The sequence below is a fragment of the Sapajus apella genome, unplaced genomic scaffold (genome assembly GCF_009761245.1).
Source record: "Sapajus apella isolate SASKATOON/1434 unplaced genomic scaffold, GSC_monkey_1.0 scaffold95, whole genome shotgun sequence".
NCBI lineage: Eukaryota > Metazoa > Chordata > Mammalia > Primates > Cebidae > Sapajus > Sapajus apella.
The window spans coordinates 1851198-1870990 of NW_022437035.1; the positions used below are offsets into that span (position 1 = coordinate 1851198).

Sequence of the window (19793 nt, forward strand, 5' to 3'; positions counted from 1 at the left end):
TTCTGAACCTGGATTTGCAGGCCCTTTCCCTGGGGATTCTGCATGGGGAGCTGTGCCCAGAAGCCAGGCCAGACGGGGATGGGGATTTCGTGACAAATGGTGGGGAGGAGGAGCTGCCCCTGCATCCCAGCCCTTCCTTGCCAAGAACGGTTGGATCATCCAGTTCTTCAAGCAGAACTGATGATACTGATTTTATTTTATTTATTTATTTATTTTTGAGACAGAATCTTGCTCTGTCTCCCAGGCTGGAGTGCAGTGGTGCGATCTCAGCCCACCGCAACCTCTGCCTCCTGGGTTCAAGCGATTCCCCTGCCTCCGCCTCCTGAGTAGCTGGGATTACAGGCGTACATCACCACGCCTGGCTAGTTTTTGTATTTTTAGTAGAGACGGGGTTTCGCCATGTTGGCCAGGCTGGTCTCAAACTCCCGACCTCTGGTGATCCGTCCACCTTGGCCTCCGAGAGTACTGGGATTACAGGTGTGAGCCACTGTGCCTGGACTGATGCTGATTTTAATGTGACATCTCACCACGTGCTCAGGCCACTTCCAGCTGCCTTCAGTTTGCACTCTGGGTATCAGAGGCTTTCTTGTTTTGATTTGTTTTTGAAATGTCTCCCTCTGTCGCCCAGGCTGGAGTGGAGTGGAGCCATCTCAGCTCACTGCAACCTCTGCCTCCCAGGTTCAAGCGATTCTCCTGCCTCTGCCTCCTGAGTAGCTGGGACTACAGGCGTGTGCCACCACGCCTGGCTAATTTTTGTATTTTTAGTAGAGACGGGGTTTCACTGTGTTAGCGCCAGGAATGTTTCGATCTCCTGACCTTATGATCTGCCCACCTGAGCCTCCCGAAGTGCCAGGATTACAGGCATGAGCCACGGTGCCTGGTCCCTGGAGGTCTTATTATTCACACTCATTATCTCACTGGATCCTTGCCGTAACTCTGGGAGACTCATGGGAAACTGAGGCTTGGCGAAGCGAGCTGACTTGGCTCTGGCTCCGACACTGGGCAGGTGGCACGGGTGGAGGCTCATCCGGGGCTGCCAGTTTTCTGTTTTGCCCACCCGTTTCCTTGTGCAGTGTTCAGAAATGACCACGAGAGGGCAGGACGGAGGCCATCTGTTTTCAACATTTTGTTTTTAATTTGCTTTTAAGCTGTTTCACATTGGGGCCTCCATTCCAAACGTGAAACATCCACGTTTTCCATAACCACTTAGATTTTCATCTTTTTATGCAGCCCACTAATTTCGGTAGATGTGTCACTCTGCTCTGACCCTCATCGGGCCCTCGTGTCAGTTTCTATTTTGTGAACCTGACGTCAGAGCTGCCCAGCTGAGCTTAGGATGTTTCTCCGTGGCGTTCGCAGCCCTGGCTGCCCCATTTATTTTCCTGGGTGATGTTTTCTCTTCTGGAGAAAGTATTTTTTGGAAAAAATATTTTGTTTTTGTTTTACTTTTAAAAAGAGTGTGGGGTATGGATAGCCTAGCCCATAGTGAGAACCTTATGGATGCAGAAACAGCATTTCTGACTTAAGCAGATGTATTTCCAGAGATGCTGAATCTTCCAGTTGAACTGGAAGTCTCTTGAGAGTCGGGGTCTCTCGAGAATAGGGACAATTTGTCGTATTTCAAGCCTGGGTTCCGTGCCACCTCCTCCAAGAAGCCCTCCTGGGTTGTACCGTATCGTGTGAACTGTACCATTCCAAGCCCTCTAGCCTCTAGTGCTGTAATTTATTTCCAAGTCCTTCTTTTACAGACTGTGAGCCCTGCTGAGGGCAGGAATCCTACCTCACTCATGTCCCTAATGCTCCACAGTTAAGCCTCAAGGCCTTTATTGATTGAGCACTTGCAGTCAGCCTGCTGGGTGCTTTTCTGACATCACCTGACCTCTCCCTCACTGCCGCCCTGTGAGGGATGAAATTTTTTTTTTTTTTTTTTTTTGAGACAGAGTTCCTCTTGTTACCCAGGCTGGAGTGCAATGGCGCGATCTCGGCTCACCGCAACCTCCGCCTCCTAGGTTCAGGCAATTCTGCTTCAGCCTCCTGAGTAGCTGGGACTACAGGCATGCACCACCATGCCCAGCTAATTTTTTGTATTTTTAGTAGAGACGGGGTTTCACCATGTTGACCAGGATGGTCTCGATCTCTTGACCTCGTGATCCACCCGCCTCGGCCTCCCAAAGTGCTGGGATTACAGGCTTGAGCCGCCGCGCCCGGCGGGATGAAATTATCATGACTGTCGTTGTTATTCTCAGCCTTACTTTACGTCTGAGGAAACCGAGGCACAGAGAAGAGAAGCAGGTTGTCCTGGATGACACTGTTTGGCAGGGCGGGAGTTGGGATTTGAACCCCAAGCCTACCTGAGTGCAGATCCCTGCTCCCGGCAGCTTCGCTCCCAGCTCCGGGTAGGGCTCAGTGGTGTTCACTGACTGAGTGGGGAGGGAGCGCTGCAGCTGGGGTCTAGGTGCTGCTGGCTGTGCCCACGTCCGGGCAAGACCTTCCGTCTTGTTTCTCCCTGTCTCTCCCTCCCCTGGCACGGCTGGCTCCGCCTCCTCCTTTTCCTCCTCTCTTTCCTCTTCCTCCCCCTTCTCTTCCTCCTGTACTTTTTTCTCCCCCTTTTCCTCTTCTTCCTCCTCTTTTTCTTCCATTTTTATCTCTTCCTCCCTTTTCTCCTCCTTCTGCACTTTAAAAAAAAAAAATTTCTAAAATTAAGACAGGATCTGGCCATGTTGCCCAGGCTGGTCTTGAACTCCTGGGCTCAAGTGATCCTCCCACGTCAGCCCCCCGAAGCGCTGGGTTTACAGGCCTGAGCCGCTGCACCGGGCCCCTCTCTTCCTCTTCCTCTTCCACCTTTCCCGCTCCTCTCTTTTCTCCTCCTCCGCCAGTAGCTTATTGAGATATAATTTACAGACGACAAAAAATTCGCTAATTTGAAATATCCAATTCCACAGTCTTTAGTAAACGAACAAAGTTGTCCAGCGATCACTCTCGTGCCCGGAACAGTGTCCTCACCCCTGTGAAAGGGTGAAGCGCTGTACCCATCAGCAGGCACTCCCCCCGACCGCCCCATCCTGCGGAGCCTGTGGTCAGCCCCCGTCAGCGGTCTGTCTGTGCAGCCTTGCCTGTTTTGCTCATTTCCTGTCAGTGCGCTCCTGCAGCATGGTTTTGTTGTGTCTGGCGGTTCTTTACGCATCCGAGTCGGTTGCATCAGGACTTAAGCTTCTGGACTGGGCTGGCCCCTTCCTGCTGAGTCCTGTCTTCGCTGACCTCACCCACCTCCACTCCCCCTCCACGTGGTGGAGAGATCCGACTGGGATCAGAAGGGCAGTTGTTGGGTCAGGCTGGGAATCGAGGGGATGAAGAATGTGCTTGCTGTTTTTCCTCACCCCCTAGTTCCGTGTTTGAAGTGATTTCAAAAGTGCTATGGCTGGTAACACTCTTCAGGGCTCTGTCCTGGGACTGCCTCAGAGCTGCCTTGTTTGGGGCAGATAACCCCCCTTTCTGATGGGCTCGCCCCAGTTTGCGCTCCCTCTTATTGCTCTGCCAGCCAGGGTGGCTGAACTGGATATGCCATTGTTACCAGAAAGGACGTTCTTGAAACGGACCCCAAGAGAGGGTCTTGGATTTTGTGTAGAAAGGAATTCAGAGTGAGTTCCGGAGCGCAGTGAAAAGGGGTAGTTTATTGAAAGCTGCTCTGTCACGGAGTAGAGCGTCCTCAGAAAATGAGAGGAAGGTCCCCCCACCTCCCCCCGCCCCAGCTTTGTTTTTTAAGTTTTTCTTTTATCGTTTTGAGATGGAGTCTCGCTCTGTTGCCAGGCTGGAGTGCAGTGACGTGATCTCGGCTCACTGCAACCTCCGCCTCCTAGGTCCACGCGATTCTCCTGCCTCAGCCTCCCGAGTAGCTGGGACCACAGACACGCGCCACCACACCCGGCTAATATTTTGTATTTCAGTAGAGACGGGGTTTCATCATGTTGGCCAGGACGGTCTCTATCTCCTGACCTTGTGATCTGCCCACCTCGGCATCCTAAAGTGCTGGGATTACAGGCGTGAGTCCCTGTGCTGGGCCATTTTTAAGTTTTTCTTATAGAGGGGTGTTGTCTGTGTAAAAGCTAAGCTAAGCTGTGTCCGCGTGCAGGTGAGTGCATGGCATGACACAAGAAAACGTGGCACATATACACCATGGAATATTACTTCAGCCACACAAAAAGGAAGGAAATAACGTCTTCATGTCTTTTGCAGCAACTTAGACGGAGCTGGAGACCATTATTCTAAGCGAAGTAACTCAGGAGTGGAAAACCAAATATTACATGTTCTCACTTATAAGTGGGAGCTAAACTCTGAGCATGAAAGGCATAAGAATGATATAGTGGATTTAGGGATTGGGGGGAAGGTTGGGAGGGGGTGAGGGATAAAAGACTACACATTGGGGACAGTGCACACTGCTTGGGTGATGGGTGCCCTAAAATCTCAGAAATCATCACTATAGAATTCACCCATGTAACCAAAAACTACCGATCCTCCCAAAAACTATTGAAATAAAAAACCACCTTGAAAAGCAAAACAAAACCATCCTTGACAGTTTTAGCACGTGAGTATTCCAAAGCATAACTGTAATTATCTCGAAAGCGTGGACTGGTATGGGTATTGGGACGTCTGGACTCTGTGCCGATGAAGGAGTGTGTCCTTGAAGGTATCTTGGGTATTTCCTCAACTATAAACATCCCATGATTATCTTGTGACCAGCAAGAAATGTGGCTTTTTGGTTTTAGTTTTTGTTTTGAGACGGAGTTTCGCTCTTGTTGCCCAGGCTGCTTTTCGATGATGTGATCTCAGCTCACCACAACCTCTGTCTCCCGGGTACAAGCGATTCTCCTGCCTCATCCTCCCGAGTGGCTGGGATTACAGGCATGTGCCACCACGCTCCGCTGATTTTGTGTTTTTAGTAGAGATGGGGTTTCTCCATTTTGGTCAGGTTGGTCTTGAACTCCTGACCTCAGGCGATCTGCCCTCCCAAAGTGCTGGGATTATAGGTGTGAGCCACTGTGCCCAGCCTGGGTTTTTAGTCTTAAGATGGGGTTGAACTAAACATGGCGTTACTCTGGCTCCCATTGCCCTAACACCCCCAGGCACTCACAGCTAAGATTTTTTTTTTTTTTTTGAGACGGAGTCTCGTCCTGTCACCCAAGCTGGAGTGCAGTGGCGCCATCTCAGCTCACCGTACCCCACACCTCCTGGGTTCAAGTGATTCTCCAGCCTCAGCCTCCTGAGTAACTGGGATTACAGGCATGCGCCACGACACCTGGCTCATTTGTGTATTTTTATTATAGTAGAGATGGGGTTTTGCTATGATGGCCAGGCTGGTCTCAAACTTCTAACCTCAGGTGACCACCTTGGCCTCCCAAAATGCCGAGTTTACAGGCGTGAGTCACTAGCATAAGATGTGTTCAGCCCTTACTGTGTCCTGGGCTCTGAACACGTTGTACCTTCTACACTGCCATCATACTCATTTTACACGAAGGAGTGGGGGCCCACAGAGATTAAATAACCGGCTAGCCAGTGTGGAAGCGAGGCAATCTAACTCCATCCACACCCTTCCCCTGGCCCAGGGATGCCTCTGTAACACACCGCATTCTCTCCCTAGGCCTCAGTTTCCCCCTTTGGGAACCTGTTCTGTTCTGTCTGTGCCCTGACCTTTCAAAGAATCATGAACTGCTCGAAGCTGGGCACATGTCTGGCTTCCCTGGCTCCCCTTTGGCAGCTGATCATGCCGAGATCTAAAGATGATTTCACTGTGAGCAAGGAGACAACTGGGAATTCTGTGCCTTTTGGAGAATGGTTACAGAGCACCTACTAAGCCCTGGGCTAGTGCCTGGCCCCGAGACGACAGAGATAACCTGGGACCCAGGCTTTGCCCGTGGGGAGCTCCCAGCCCTGTGAGGAAGACAGGCTGTCCTCACCCAACGCATCCTACTGCTCCTGAAGAGAAGGCGCAGTGACTCATTTTTTGCTGTTTGCATTAGGCTTAAAAAATGGTTGAACTGGCTGGGTGCGGTGGCTCACGCCTGTAATCCCAGCACTTTGGGAGGCCAAGATGGGCGGATCACAAGGTCAGGAGATTGAGACCATCCTGGCTAACATGGTGAAACCCCATCTCTACTAAAAGTACAAAAGATTGGCCGGGTGTGGTGGTGGGTGCCTGTAGTCCCAGCTGCTCCAGAGGCTGAGGCAGGAGGATTGTTTGAATCTGGGAGGGGGAGGTTGCAGTGAGTTGAGATTGCACCACTGCCCTCCAGCCTGGGCGACAGAGCGAGATTCCATCTCAAAAAAAAAAAGATAATTGAACTTCCACAGAAGGAAAAGGCATTCCTGGGAAAGGGCCCTGCCTGGGTGAAGGCAGGGAGGCTGAGCATCTGTGTGTGGCTGGGCACTGGTTTGGTGAGGGCAGCAGGAGGCAGCTGTCTGGCAAAGAGCACTGAAGGCTAATGCAGGAATCGAGGCTGCTGGCCACAGGTGCTCCGATGACGGATGACACGCTGGTGGGGCTGAGCACTGAAAATAAAAGGGAGTCAGCTCCCAGTGCAGGGCCCGGCACACAGTAGGCCCACAGGGAGAACGTGAGGAATGCGTGGCCGCCTGGGCTCCTGGAGGATAGTATTTCGGATGTCCGGGCTGAGGGATGCGGAAGGAATGCCACTGAACCATTCCCCAGGTGGCACATGCCGTTCCTGCCCCTGTCCCCACACAGGAATGCAGGCCAGCAGGCCGGAAGATGGCTTTGCTACATGCGGGTCTTCTGACGCTTCAATGTTGGTTAGTAATTCATTCAAATAAAACAAAATAGCACACTGCCTTCCTCTTCCCCTGCCAAAAAAAAAGCAACACTCAAAATTATACCTAAAGGGGGGGGGTACCGTTTTCAACCTTTTTTTTTTAGATTTATTATTTTTCATAGAGACGGCATCTCACTATGTTGCCCAGGCTGGTTGTGAACTCCTGGGCTCAAGTGATCTCCCACCTTAGCCTCCCAAAGTGCTGGGGTTACAGGCATCCCGCCTAGCCCTCTGTTTTCCTTTTGAATGCTGATGTTGACTTTAACAACCTTCTCATCTTTAAAAAAAAAAAAAAAGAAAAGAAATAGATGGTGTTGGGTGTGGTGACCCATATCTGTAATCCCAGCACTTTGGGAGGCCAAGGTGGGCAGAGCACTTGAGGCCAAGAGTTTGAGATACCGTGGACAACATGGTGACACCCTGTCTCTCCTAAAATTACAAAAATTAGGTGGGCATGGTGGTGCATGCCTGTAGTCCCAGCTCCTTGGGAGGCTGAGGCATGAGCATCGCTTGAGCCCAAGAGGCAGAGGTTGTAGTGAGCTGAGACGGCACCGCTGCGCTCCAGCCTGGGCAACAGAATAGGATTCTTTCTCAAAACAAACAAACAAAAAGATGAGAAGTTTTTTGTAAAAGCTAAGCCTTCCCTGTGAATTCACAGGGTTCTTTGCACGTTAAATCTACTTTAGAATGAAGGAATGAATAGTATCAGAAAGAGCTGCCCAAGGACCAGTGGTGGCCAGGGGTGGCACCAGGAGGTGGGGAGCCAGGCCGGCCAGGCTTGGGCCTTCAGTGAGCTGAGCAGTGAGGAGGGGCTGGAGGAGGAGCAACAGAATGCAGAGTTAGGCCAGCCGAGGAGCCCTGGGTCCCTGTGGCTTGGGCCCACCCAGAGCCTGGGCTGGGGGCTGCTGGGGACCAGGACGGTCGGATCCTAAGCTGGAGTCCCCAGCATGGACGGGAGCTGCCCAGGTGACGAGGAAGGGGGCGTGTATTCATCTCCAAGGGCCGCCATAGTGAGCTAACACACACCCAGTGGCTTAAAACCCTGGAAAGCGATTCTCTCACAGTTGTGGAGGCTGGAAGTCCGGAATGAAGGTGGCTCTGGTCTCTGCCTCTGTCTTCACGTGGCCTTCTCTGTGTTCTCTTCTGTATCGCGTGAGGACACTTGTCGTTGGATTTAGGGTCCATCCGCACGTCTTAGTCCATTCGAGCTGCTGTAACAAAATAACTGGAGACCGGGTGCTTGATAAAAACAGAAGTGTACGTCTCACAGTTCTGGAGACTGGGAGGTCGGGGATCGAGCTGCAGCGGGTTTGGCTTCTGGCAGGGACCTGCTTGCTTGTAGATGGTGTTGTCTAGGTTTCCTCATGCGGAAGTGAGGGAGGGGATGGAAGGGGAGAGCTCACCCCTTCCAGCCCTTTGATTTTTGTTTTTAAATTATTTTTATGATTGTTTTTAGAGACAGCATCTGGCTCTGTCATCCTGGCTGGAGCGTGGCATTGCAGTCATAGTTCACAGCAGCCTCGAACTCCTGGGCTTGAGCAATTCTCCTACCTCAGCCTCCCGAGTAGCTGAGACTGCAGGCACACACCACCACACCAGGCTAAGTTTTCTACTTTTTATAGACATGGGGTCTTGCGATGTTGCTCAAGATGGTCTTGAACTTCTGCCTCAAGAAATCCTCCCGGGGCCGGGCGCGGTGGCTCAAGCCTGTAATCCCAGCACTTTGGGAGGCCGAGGTGGGTGGATCACGAGGTCAAGAGATCGAGACCATCCTGGTCAACATCGTGAAACCCCGTCTCTACTAAAAATACAAAAAATTAGCTGGGCATGGTGGCGCGTGCCTGTAATCCCAGATACTCAGGAGGCTGAGGCAGGAGAATTGCCTGAACCCAGGAGGCGGAGGTTGCGGTGAGCCGAGATCGCGCCATTGCACTCCAGCCTGGGTAACAAGAGCGAAACTCTGTCTCAAAAAAAAAGAAATCCTCCCACCTGGCCTCCCAAAATGCTGGGATCACAGGCGTGAGCCACCATGCCTGACCTCAAGCCCCTTTACATGGCCATCAACTCCATTCATGAGGGTGGAGCTGTCTTAACCAATCACCTCACAAGGGTTCCTCTTAACACCCTCATCTTGGGAATTCACTTCCAGCTGTTGCAGTTTGGAGAGACACATACATTCAAACCATAGCCCTGGGGAATCCAGGATGATCTCATCTTATGACCCTTAAACTCATTACATCTGCAAAGACCATTTCCAAATATGGCCACATTTGCAGGTTCCAGGTGGACGTAGGTTTTTAGGGATCTCCATTCAACCCACTTTGGGGAGGAAGCCTGCTTTCGACAGCATGGGCAAAGCCTTTGTGGGTGCCTGGCTTACAGGGTGGGGTCCAGTGGTGGGAGGTGCACGGGGACCTGGGGTGGGAGGGGGCAGGTTGGATTTCTCCCAAGAGCAATGGGGACACCAGGGAAGGGATTCAAGATGTGTGTGTGGCGGGCCTTGGTCACATCCGTGCTTGCAGGTGGCCCCTGCCATGGAGAAGGCCCCTGGGGGCGGGGAGACAGACACTGTTCCACGTCATCAATCGCTGACTCCTGACGCAGCCACACTCCCCGGCTGCCTGGGCCCACAGGGCAGGGTGGTGGCCAGGGCGGCCAGAGCAGAATAACCAGGCCTGGGCACTGGGGGCAGCTTCTCCTGGGGCGTGGCCTGGTGCCTTTGACCATCGCTGGCTGGGAGACGGGGACTTGGGGGTTTCCGTCTTTGGCGCCTGCCCAGCACCCCACCCCCTGCCCCCGTCCCCTGCCTGGTCTTAGATTGGCTCTGTCTCCACCTTGCACTCACCGGGTCTTAGACTTTTGAATGTCTCTTTTTATTCTTAGCCCCCTGCCCTGTCACCAGTGTCCCTGCCACCTCCAGCTTTCTCCCCAGCTGTTCCTGGTGCCCTTCGTCCCTGCCCGCCTCCTGGGCTGTCTGTCTCGCCTGCTTTTCTGACTTCCTTTGGGGCTTGTCCCTCGCTCTGCCTGTGTCACTCCCCCGTCGGAGCCCCTGCCCCATCCGTCTCCCTCTCCTCTCCCTCCATGTCTCTTGTTTTTCTCTTTCCTCCTTTCTCCCTCTGTGTTCCCTGTCGTGCCCTTCCCTCTCTGTCTCATGCCTTTCCTGCCTGTAACTTCCTTCTCCTTTCTCCTGCGTTCCTCTCTCTGCCCTGCGCCTGGCCTGCGGTCCTCTCTTCCTGTCTTCATCCACCTGTCTCTGGCATCCCATCTGCCCCTTCCAGCCCCTTTCTCTCCAGGCCCTTCTCCATCCTGGGCGGGTGGGAGACCAGGCAGCTCTTAGCAGCCTGCATGCTGATGGTGGCCCCTGTCAGCTGAGGGGTGTCAGGAAGGCCGTGGTGGGCCCCTGTGTGTTTATAGTAACAGTCATTCAGTAGGGCATTCATTCACACGAGCCGCATGTCCCACTGTTCCCGTTAGTCCCTCATTGAGCGTGGCCTAACCCCAGACTTGACAGTCATCAGCCAGTCAGCCAGGACCCGCAGCACCAGGGGGACGGCCAGGCAGCGGGCACTGTCCCTCCAGCAGTATTGCCGGTGCAGAGGGCCCAGCCCTTCACTGCACTTCTTCTGTCAGTCAGCAGGACCCAGTGCTCCGGCTGGACTGGCAGCTGGGGCTGTCCTCTGACTGGTACTGTCAGCTGGTGAGCAGGGCTGGCTTTTCAGCTATACTGTCTGCCAGTCGGAGTGGGGCCGGCCTTCCAGCTGTACTGCCAGGGAACAGGGAGAGCTTCCGACTGTACCACCAGGGAGCAGGGAGAGCGTCCGACTGTACCGCCAGGGAGCAGGGCGGCCTTCTGACTGTACCACCAGGGAGCAGGGCCAGCCTTCCGACTGTGCCGTCGGGGCAGGGCGGCCTTCCGACTGTGCTGCCGGGGAGCAGGGCCGGCCTTCAGTCTGTGCCGTCGGGGCAGGGCGGCCTTCCGACTGTGCTGCCGGGGGGCAGGGCCGGCCTTCCGACTGTGCTGCCGGGGGGCGGGGCGGCCTTCCGACTGTGCTGCCGGGGGGCAGGGGCGGCCTTCCGACTGTGCTGCCGGGGGGCAGGGGCGGCCTTCCGTCTGTGCCGTCGGGGCAGGGCCGGCCTTCCGACTGTGCTGCCGGGGGGCAGGGCCGGCCTTCCGACCGTACTGTCGGGGAGCAGGGTGGCCTTCCGACCGTGCTGTCAGGGAGCAGGGCTGGCCTTCCGACTGCACTACCAGTCCCTGGTTCTTCCATGGCTGGGGCCAACCCCTGACCATCAGGTGGCGAGCTGCTGAGACCCACTGCCTGCTGGGACTGGGGCGCTGAGAATCGGTGAAACCACAGGCCTGCCTCTGAAGAGCTTTGACGCTACCCGGTGGTTTTCTCAGCTGCTGCACCCAGCACCCTCTCCTTGTTTAAGTGAGTTTCCTGTTAGTTGCTCTGCCTGGCGTCGGGTGGTGGGCCTGAGGGACGCAGTACAGATGGGCCCAGGCTGTTACTGGGGCAGTCAGTGTGCAGAGCTCCAGGCTGGGGTGGGAGCCCGGTGCAGAGCCTGGGGCCTCTGCGCAGTGCCTCCGTGAAGTCCTTTCCACTTCAGTCTTCCTCTCAGTAGTGGGAAGGACTTCGCCTCGGAAGCACAGCTGTTCTGCATCCGGCACTCACTCCCCCAAGTCTCTGGATTACGGCATTGGCTTATGGGACCTGGTGTTGAGTAGGGGACCCAGGCGTGTCTGGCTTGGGTTTGCATCCCTGTCTCACTGTTTAGCAGCCACTCACCTCGGCAAGCTCTGTTTGTCCCTGTGAGCCTTGGTTTCCTCATCTGGACGGTGAAGATGATGATACTGCCCTCATGATATGACCATGAATACGAAACTAGATGCTTTGGCAGGATTCTACCTCGTTGAATCCTCAAAGCCCTGAACGCAGGGGTAATCCATCCCATTTTACAGAAGGGGTAACTGAGGCTTGCTAAAGAGAGATTAGGTGACTTGCTAAAATCATGCTCTTTTGAAGGAAACATCTAGGAAAGTTTGCCTTGGGTTTGCCCTCGGTATGCTTTAATGTGCATTTTAATCTCTGAGAATCGACGCTCCCCTCACTCTCTGCCTGGTGCAGCTGGCAGCTAGTGCCTCGGAGAGCTAATCCCTCCCTTCGTCAGCACCCCACTCCCCATGCTGGGCTGGGTACCTACAGGAGGGGATGGGCCCAGGACTCGTGGCTGGGAGGCCCAGGTTCCAGCCTTGCTTTAGTTGCCAACTCACCATGTGGCCTTGGCCAAGTCCCTTGACTTCTCTGGGCCTCAGTTTCCCTCTCTGTAAAATGGGGATGGCCACACCCTCCTTCTAGGGGGGAATCAGAAGCTTAGCTGAGTTTAAAAGGAACGTGACTGACATCAGAGGAGCCCTGTGAACCGATGGGATCCTGGGTTGATTTCCTTCCCTGTAATGAGTGGCAGGGGCCTCCTCCTCCTCATGTGGCTTGCGGAGGAGGAACCACACACACTTGGGCTCACACGCACAGCACAGTCACATCCACCCATGCACAAAACACACTTGTCTGCACACACACTTGACCACATAAAAGCGCATACACTCACACTCTTTCACGCATACACACATTCTCTCTCTCTCTCTCTCTCTCTTGTTCAGTTCCCAGGCATCCCCTTCTCTCTTCCTGCCTTCTTGCTGTGCAATTGAAAAGTCTCCATGCTTCTGGGAGGGTGAGGGTCCAGGCAGCTGGGTTCAGAAGGAGCCGCCCCTGGACCCGCCCCACCGGACGAGAGGCCAGAGATGTCCGGGGGCGGGGCTCATGGGACTCAGCGGTGGCTTCTCAGTCCCCTGGGCAGCCGTGGCCATCAGTGGAGCCGTCTGGCTGGTCCCCTGGCTGTAAGCCGGCTTCTGAATGATTTATGCCGTCTTGAACTTGACTCCAGCGTGACGAGGAGTGAGAAGAGCTGCCCCTGCTAGAGAAGAACTGGAAGCCTGCGCTGTGCTTCCCGCATAACCTCTGGGTGCCGGAAATGGAGTATTACTACTGCCCCAGGCTGCTGAAGCTCTTGCGCTACCTCTGGGTGAGTGCAGGCTCCAGGACGGGGTCACCTCCTTTCCCTCTCCTCCTGCTTTGCCGACTTTGCTTTTTGGCTGTGTCTGGTTCGCAGTGTCTCCGTTTTCTTTAAGAGATGGTGAAGTTTACAAGGAAGAGAGAATGATGGGGAAAGGGGGAAAGGGCTGGGTTTGGGAGGCAGAGCAGGTTTGTAGGAAGGGCTGAGACTCCTGAACAGGAATGCAGGTCCTGGGTCTGGTCCTCAAGAGAACAGGAAAAACGAGAACCACGTCAGTGAGTTTTTCAGAAAGCAACATGTATTTGATCTAAAGGACAATTCTTTATTCTGAAGTTACATCCCTCTTGCCTTTGTGTGTGTGTAAGAATGTCCCTCTTCTATGGGATGAAAATAGTAGATTTTGATTTCCTTTTCCCGAGCCTAACGCAGTGATACAGAAGGAAGTTGGGACCCCTCCTCCCAACACACACACACTGTGCTCTCTCATCTGTATAACAGAGAAAAAAACCCGGGACATTTTCTGATGAGATGTCAAAGTCAGGGAACCTGTGCGGAAGCGCTTCGTGGGGTATAAAATGCTTTCAGCTCTCACTTTGACCCTGCGACTGGTCTGCTCTCTGTGGCTGGGCAAGTTACTTCTCTCCTCTGGGTTTCTGTTTCCTCCTCTGTGAAGCCAAGGAGTAGGTGGAGGTGATTCTGGGTCGTGTGACATCCGTCAGGGCTCTGAGCATAGAGGGGCTTATCGAACAATTGTCTCGAGCTGGTCTCCGAGTTTTCCAGAATCATCGCCCCTGGCTTCAGGACACCCCAAAGGGAAAGTCTTAGGAAAGATTATCTTTCCCGTTGCTGAATGTTTGCAAATACTTCAGATGCCTTCTTGCCCAGAGAATTTTCCAGTACTCCTAAAAATACAGCTTTAGGAAACATTGCTTTTCAGCTGCCAGTCCCAGAGTGTCTCACCTCCGTCCCGAGCCCCCCGGAGCAGCTGGGAAGCAGGAGATCCTCCTGGTCTCTGTCGTTCAGCCACTGGCATATGACCATTCTCATATCATAAATGTCAGGCAACATTGATTGATCGACTGATTGATGTTTTAATTATGAAAATAATGCATGTGCATGGTTAAAAAAAAAAACACACATGGAAAATTCAGATGAGCACAAAGAAGAAATCTCCAGTAATTGTTTTTTGGAATTCTGTGATTTGCAAGATCTGGATAACCTTGATGTGCCTGCCTGCGTGTTGGGCTCTGGGCTTGGTGCTGGAGGTGCAGGGATGACTAAAATACAGTCCATGATCCCCAGAACTTAGAGCTTGGCATAGGTGTTGAACTAATCCACAAATGGCTATGATCTATGTTCACTAAGCACACACTTTCCAGCAGCAATTTGGAGCTAGCCCCAGGTACTTGGAATACGGGAGCGAGACAGCATGGTCCCTGACCGCATGGAACTTAGTCTGGTGAGAACTTGGTCTTTGCTCAAGGAGCTGAAACAGAGACCAGGGATATGTTAGGATGGGGGTGGTGCACAGTGCCTCAGGGGACACGGTCTCATTGGGGTACGGGGGCCTGGAGAGTCTCCCCAAGGAGGCTGAGCACTGGAGGGAAGTAGCTGGGATTATAAGCGTGCACCACCACGCCCGGCTAATTCTGTATTTTTAGTAGAGGGGCTTTCATCCTGTTGGTCAGGCTGGTCTCGAATGCCTGACCTTATGTCCCACCCGCCTCGGCCTCCCAAAGTGCTGGGATTGCAGGCATGAGCCACCGCACCCGGCCGGGCCTAGACATTTTGACAAGTCATAAAGGCCCACCCTGAACCTAAGTGTGTCCGAGCAGTCAGTGCTGTACAGTGGCTACTACTTCACTTTTGTATCATTCTGTCTTATTAGCTACATTTCTAGGTTAACAGTTCTACCAAATATGAATATGAAAGTTTATTTTTAATGAGACAATGTTGCAAATTATGGTCAACCAACATCTTTTCACCAAATACTTCAAGCATAAAAAATGAGAATCTTTACAAAAACACACAGAGACGCCGCAAATTGGCAGCTGCCCATAACATTAAACAAACTGGACTCTTAAGAGCGGCTTCTCAACAGCATATCATTTTCATTATAACCGTTGCCTGGTACAGGGGAAACTAACAAGTGTTTTTTAAGCATTGTTGCAACATTGTATTCCTGATAATTTAAGTAAACTAAACTAGGAGTAAATGATACATGCCTAAAAATGACCATGGTTTATACTGTCAGTGGCCACTGGACTTAGGACTAGTCCAAGACCTTGATCTAGATTTTGACCTAGACCTAGACTGTGATCTTGACTGACATTTGGATCTAGGGGGTTCTTTTTTCCTTGATTCCTTTTCATGTCTTGAGCTAGACTTATAATGTGTTTTGGAGTCTGTTTTAGAGGTGCCTCTTGCTTTGGTGTGAGATGCAGACCTAGAACGTGATTTAGTCTTCATTTCTTGCTTGGGCTGGGACTTGGACCGTGATCTTGAATGGGATTTAGATCTTGAAAAAGATCGATTTTGGTGTTTGAATCTATCGTTGTCGGAATGGCTTCTGCTACGCCGTGGTCTTCCAGTCGGTCTATTTCTAGGACTGTGCAATCTTCTATAGTTGTGATCAGAAGACCGACTTCTTGATCTCCTTCTTTCGTAACTTTGGCTTCTTGAACGTCTGTATCTGTCATAATCGTCATAGCTTGAAGAACTGTACACTTTCCTCCCTTCCTTGGCTTTCATCTGATTTGGTGTCTTCCGATCCCCCTGGGCAAACTGTATTTCAATCTGCCGTCCATAAATCCACTTTCTGTCCAAATTATGTAAAGCATCTTCAGCATCACGAACATCCTCAAATCGACCATAAGCACATCCTCTTGGACGGCGAGTGTAGAAATCAAGTGGAACATACACATCAACTATAGGACCATAACGACCAAATTCACGCCGTAAATCTTCAGCCCTGGTGTCGTCGCCACGTTCCTGATGAACAGAGATGTGGGGGGACGCAGGTAGCGGGCCATGGTGGCGGCGTGTCTCAGCCGGGCGCGCTAATGGGTTCAGCAAACTGTCCGCGGCTCCGGCGCCGAAGCCTCCGCCACAATTTCTTTGTCCATTCATCTGCCACTGGACACTTGGGGGTTTCCACATCTTGGCTGTTGTGAATGGTGCCGTGCTGAGCATGGGAGTGCAGACATCTCTATGGGATATTGATTTCATTTCCTTTGGGTATATGCCGAGAAGAGGGATTGGTGGATCTATTTTCAGTTTTTTGAGGAACTGTACTATTTTACGTAACAACTTATTTTAGAATACTTGAGAAATGTTACAAAGATAGCAGCGGGAGTTCCTACATACCCTTCGCCCGGTTCCCCTCATGTTAGCATGTTACTATAACCATGGTTCAGCCATCAAAAGAAAGAAGTTAACATTGGTGCATGACTGTAAACTCCAGACTAAATTCCAGTGGTTTGCACAGGGGCGACTTTCCCCTGCAAGGGACACTTGGCAATGTCTGGAGACATGTTTGATTGTCACAACTGAGGACAGGAGTGCTACTGGCATGTGGTGGGTAGACACTGAGGATGCTGCTTACCGTCCTATAATGCACGGGATGGGTCCTCCCCTCCCCTCTTCTCCCCTCCCCTGGACAGCACCAAGAATGATCCTGGCCAAAATGTCAGTTGTGACAAGGTTGAGAAACCTTGTCTTATTCCGCTTTCACCTGTTTTTTTCAGAAATGTTCTTGTTTTGCTCCAGGGTCTAGTTCAGGGTCCCACATTGTATTTTCCCGCTTTCAGTTTCCTCCCCCGTAGCGCCTCATCACTGCCAGCTGAGTGAGCGAATCAGTGCTTTCCTTGCCTTTTTTTTTTTGAGATGGACTCTCATTCTGTTGCCCAGGCTGGAGTGCAGTGGTGCAATCTCTGCTCACTGCAACCTCTGCCTCCCAGGTTCAAGCCCTCCTGCCTCAGCTTCCCAAGTAGCTGGGACTACAGGCGCGTGCCACCATGCCTGGCTAAGCTTTTGAATTTTTAGTAGAGATGGGGTTTCACCGTGTTAGCCAGGATGGTCTCCATCTCCTGACCTCATGATTCACCCGCCCACCTTGGCCTCCCAAAGAGCTGGGATTACAGGTGTGAGCCACTGTGCCTGTCCATCAGTGGTTATCGTTTTGTGTGTCCACTCGCAGCATAAAATAATCTGCCACTTTATTTAAAAACAGTTTGTAACCATGATATTTAATAGCTGCTTAATATTCCTACCTGTTGTCAGGCTTGGTTTATGGGGCACTGGTTTCATTTCCTTTGGATATATACCCAGAAGAGGGATTGGTGGCTCTGTTAGCCAGTCCTTTGTGGTTGGACACTTAGGTTATTCCCAGGTATTCACTGTATGCACAATTGTCCTCAGCCTTAAATCTTTATTCACATTTCAGCTTATCTCCTATGTCAGCTTCTTAGAAGTGGGGCCGAGCATGGGCTGCAGCAGGTTTTCTGCAAAGCTGTCCCTTGTTGGTGGGATGTTTTTAGCTTCCTGTTGGCCCGAGTCCTTCTCATAGCTGCACTTCTCTTCTCGGGGGAGAAACCACTATCTCCGTCAAGCCTGGTGCTGGCCCAGCAACAGTTGGGGTATGGGGAGAGAGATCAAGTTTCTCTTTCAAACCATCGGTAAGAGTAGATGAAGGCTGCCTCTGGCATGGCTGTTGGGAGTTACTTAATCTCCTCTGTTGCTGAGATAACCTCGCCAGACGGTCCCAAGGCCTGTGGCCTTGCTGGGGCGTAGGCAGCAAGCTGGTGCCTGGGGGTTGTCAATTACAGGAGTAGTAATTAATGATGCAAGCAGTAGTAATGCAATGATAAACGTGACCGTCGCCACCACCGCTCCTGCTGAGTGCTCACAAAACCCTGGCGCTGTGCTAAGTGACATTCCAAGGGGTCTCATTATATCCTTATAAGAGCCCCAGTGGGTTGATCTCATTATTACCTCCATTTTGCAGTTAGGGAAACTGAGGCCTAGAAAGGCTAGTCAGCTCATCCAAGGTCCCCAGCTAGGAAGTGCTGGAGCGTGTATTTGAACCCAAGTCTCCCTCTATATCATTTTTACTACTTCATGGAGTCTGATCTTCCGGTTTGTCACATGGGGAAACTGAGGCCCATGGTATGGAAGCAACTTCACAGCCTACAGGAAAGCGTTCTGTGCACATCAAGCTCTGCAGGGTGGAGGATGACGGAAGAATGTTGCCCTAGGCCAGGTGGGGCTCTGGAGGGAGAGCCCTGGAATCCAGGCCCTGTCTCTACCGGCTGTGTGGCTTATGGCGAATCACATCATGGCTTTGGGCCTCAGTTTCCCTCTCTGTAAGTGGCAGTGGTCAGCCCCACCTGGCAGGACTGTGCTGAGGATTAGCTGAGATAAGGGGCATTGGTGTCGTTGACAAAGGGCTGCACTTAGAGTGGGCACTTAATATCTAGATGGTCTTTGTTGGGGGCTGGGGAGGGCTCTGATGTATGGCAGGGACCCCCCACTTCCTGCTCCATGATCTTCCCAGCTGCCTCTCCAGCCCCCCACAGGGCCTGTGAGGCTGACTCTCGAAGGCTTCCTCTACTCCAGTCTCCCATGGCAGTGGGGGCTGCTTTGAGTGTAGTAAGGAACTGCTGGGTGGCTTTGAGGCCACGGTGGCCTGTGGGGTGTTTATCTTTTGTGTGTGTGTGTGTGTGTGTGTGTGTGTGTGTTGTTGGGCAACATAGCAAGACTCAATGTCTACAAAACAAATATTTTTTAATAGCCAAGTGCAGTGGTGTATGCCTGTAATCTCAGATATTCAGGAGGCTGGGGCAGGAGGATCACCTGAGCCCAAGAGTTGGAGGCTGCAGTAAGCTATGCTTGTACCACTGCTTCCCAGCCCGGGAGACAGAGCAAGACTCTGTCTCAAAAAAAGTAAAAAATACAAATAGATGTGGGCTGATGGGCTCCTGCTGACCTGACATGTGGAAGGCTATTGCGGGGCCAAATCTCCGTGAGCCTTATCGTGGTGCCTGGCACCCCACACGCACCCCATAAGCAATTGCTGTTGCCGTGGTTATCGTCATGATCAACTTCTGGATCTCAGATCTTGGTGGCTTCAGTGTGTGCCAAGGGTCTGGTTTGGCTCTGTCTTGGCAATGTCTGTGGCTGAAATAGAAGAACTGACTATTTCTGTGCTGTTTGAGTTGGGCCTGAGGTTTGGGCCACGGGACAGGTTACATCATGAGAGGTTTTCATCTGACTGGAGCTGTGGCTGCCTTTTTAGGCCCAGTCGTGGAGGGGAGAACGGGCTTGGAGCCATCAGTCTCTCCTGCTTCTAATCCGTACTGGGCCACTTACTAATAGTGCATGAGGCCTTGAGCAAATCTCTTAGCCCTCCCAGAAACTCAGTTTTGCCATCTGTAGAGTGGAAATTATGATAGCAACTCCCTCGTGGGATGGCCTGAGGACTCAGTGAGGTGATGCAAACAAAGCCGGGCATACAGTAGGTGCTGAATAAGTGGTGGCAGCCGATGCCGGTGCTAGATACCTGATGGGTCCTCGGTTCAGTTCAGTCACATGCACCAGGCCGTGTTCTCAGGGTTTGGGGTACATCAGTGCATGAGACAGTCATGATCCCTGCCCCAGGGACTAACACTCTTGTTTTTAATCCCGAGACAGAGTTTCGCTCTGTTGCCCAGGCTGGAGTGCAGTGGCGCAATCTCGGCTCACTGCAGCCTCCACCTCCTGGGTTCAAACGATTCTCCTACCTCAGCCTCCTGAGTAGCTGGGATTATAGGCGCCCACCAACACGGCTGGCTAATTTTTAGTAGAGATGGGGTTTCACCATGTTGGCCAGGCTGGTCTCAAACTCCCAACCTCAGG

The 19793-nt window shown here is 52.3% G+C and overlaps 1 protein-coding gene and 1 pseudogene across 3 annotated transcripts in view; one reads left to right on the plus strand and one right to left on the minus strand.

Annotated features, from left to right (window-relative positions):
• The window catches only part of KIAA1671 (KIAA1671 ortholog), a 252820-nt gene that overhangs the window by 119085 nt on the left and 113942 nt on the right, over positions 1–19793 (plus strand). The window lies entirely within an intron of this gene.
• On the minus strand, positions 14818–16205 carry LOC116535562 (annotated as a pseudogene).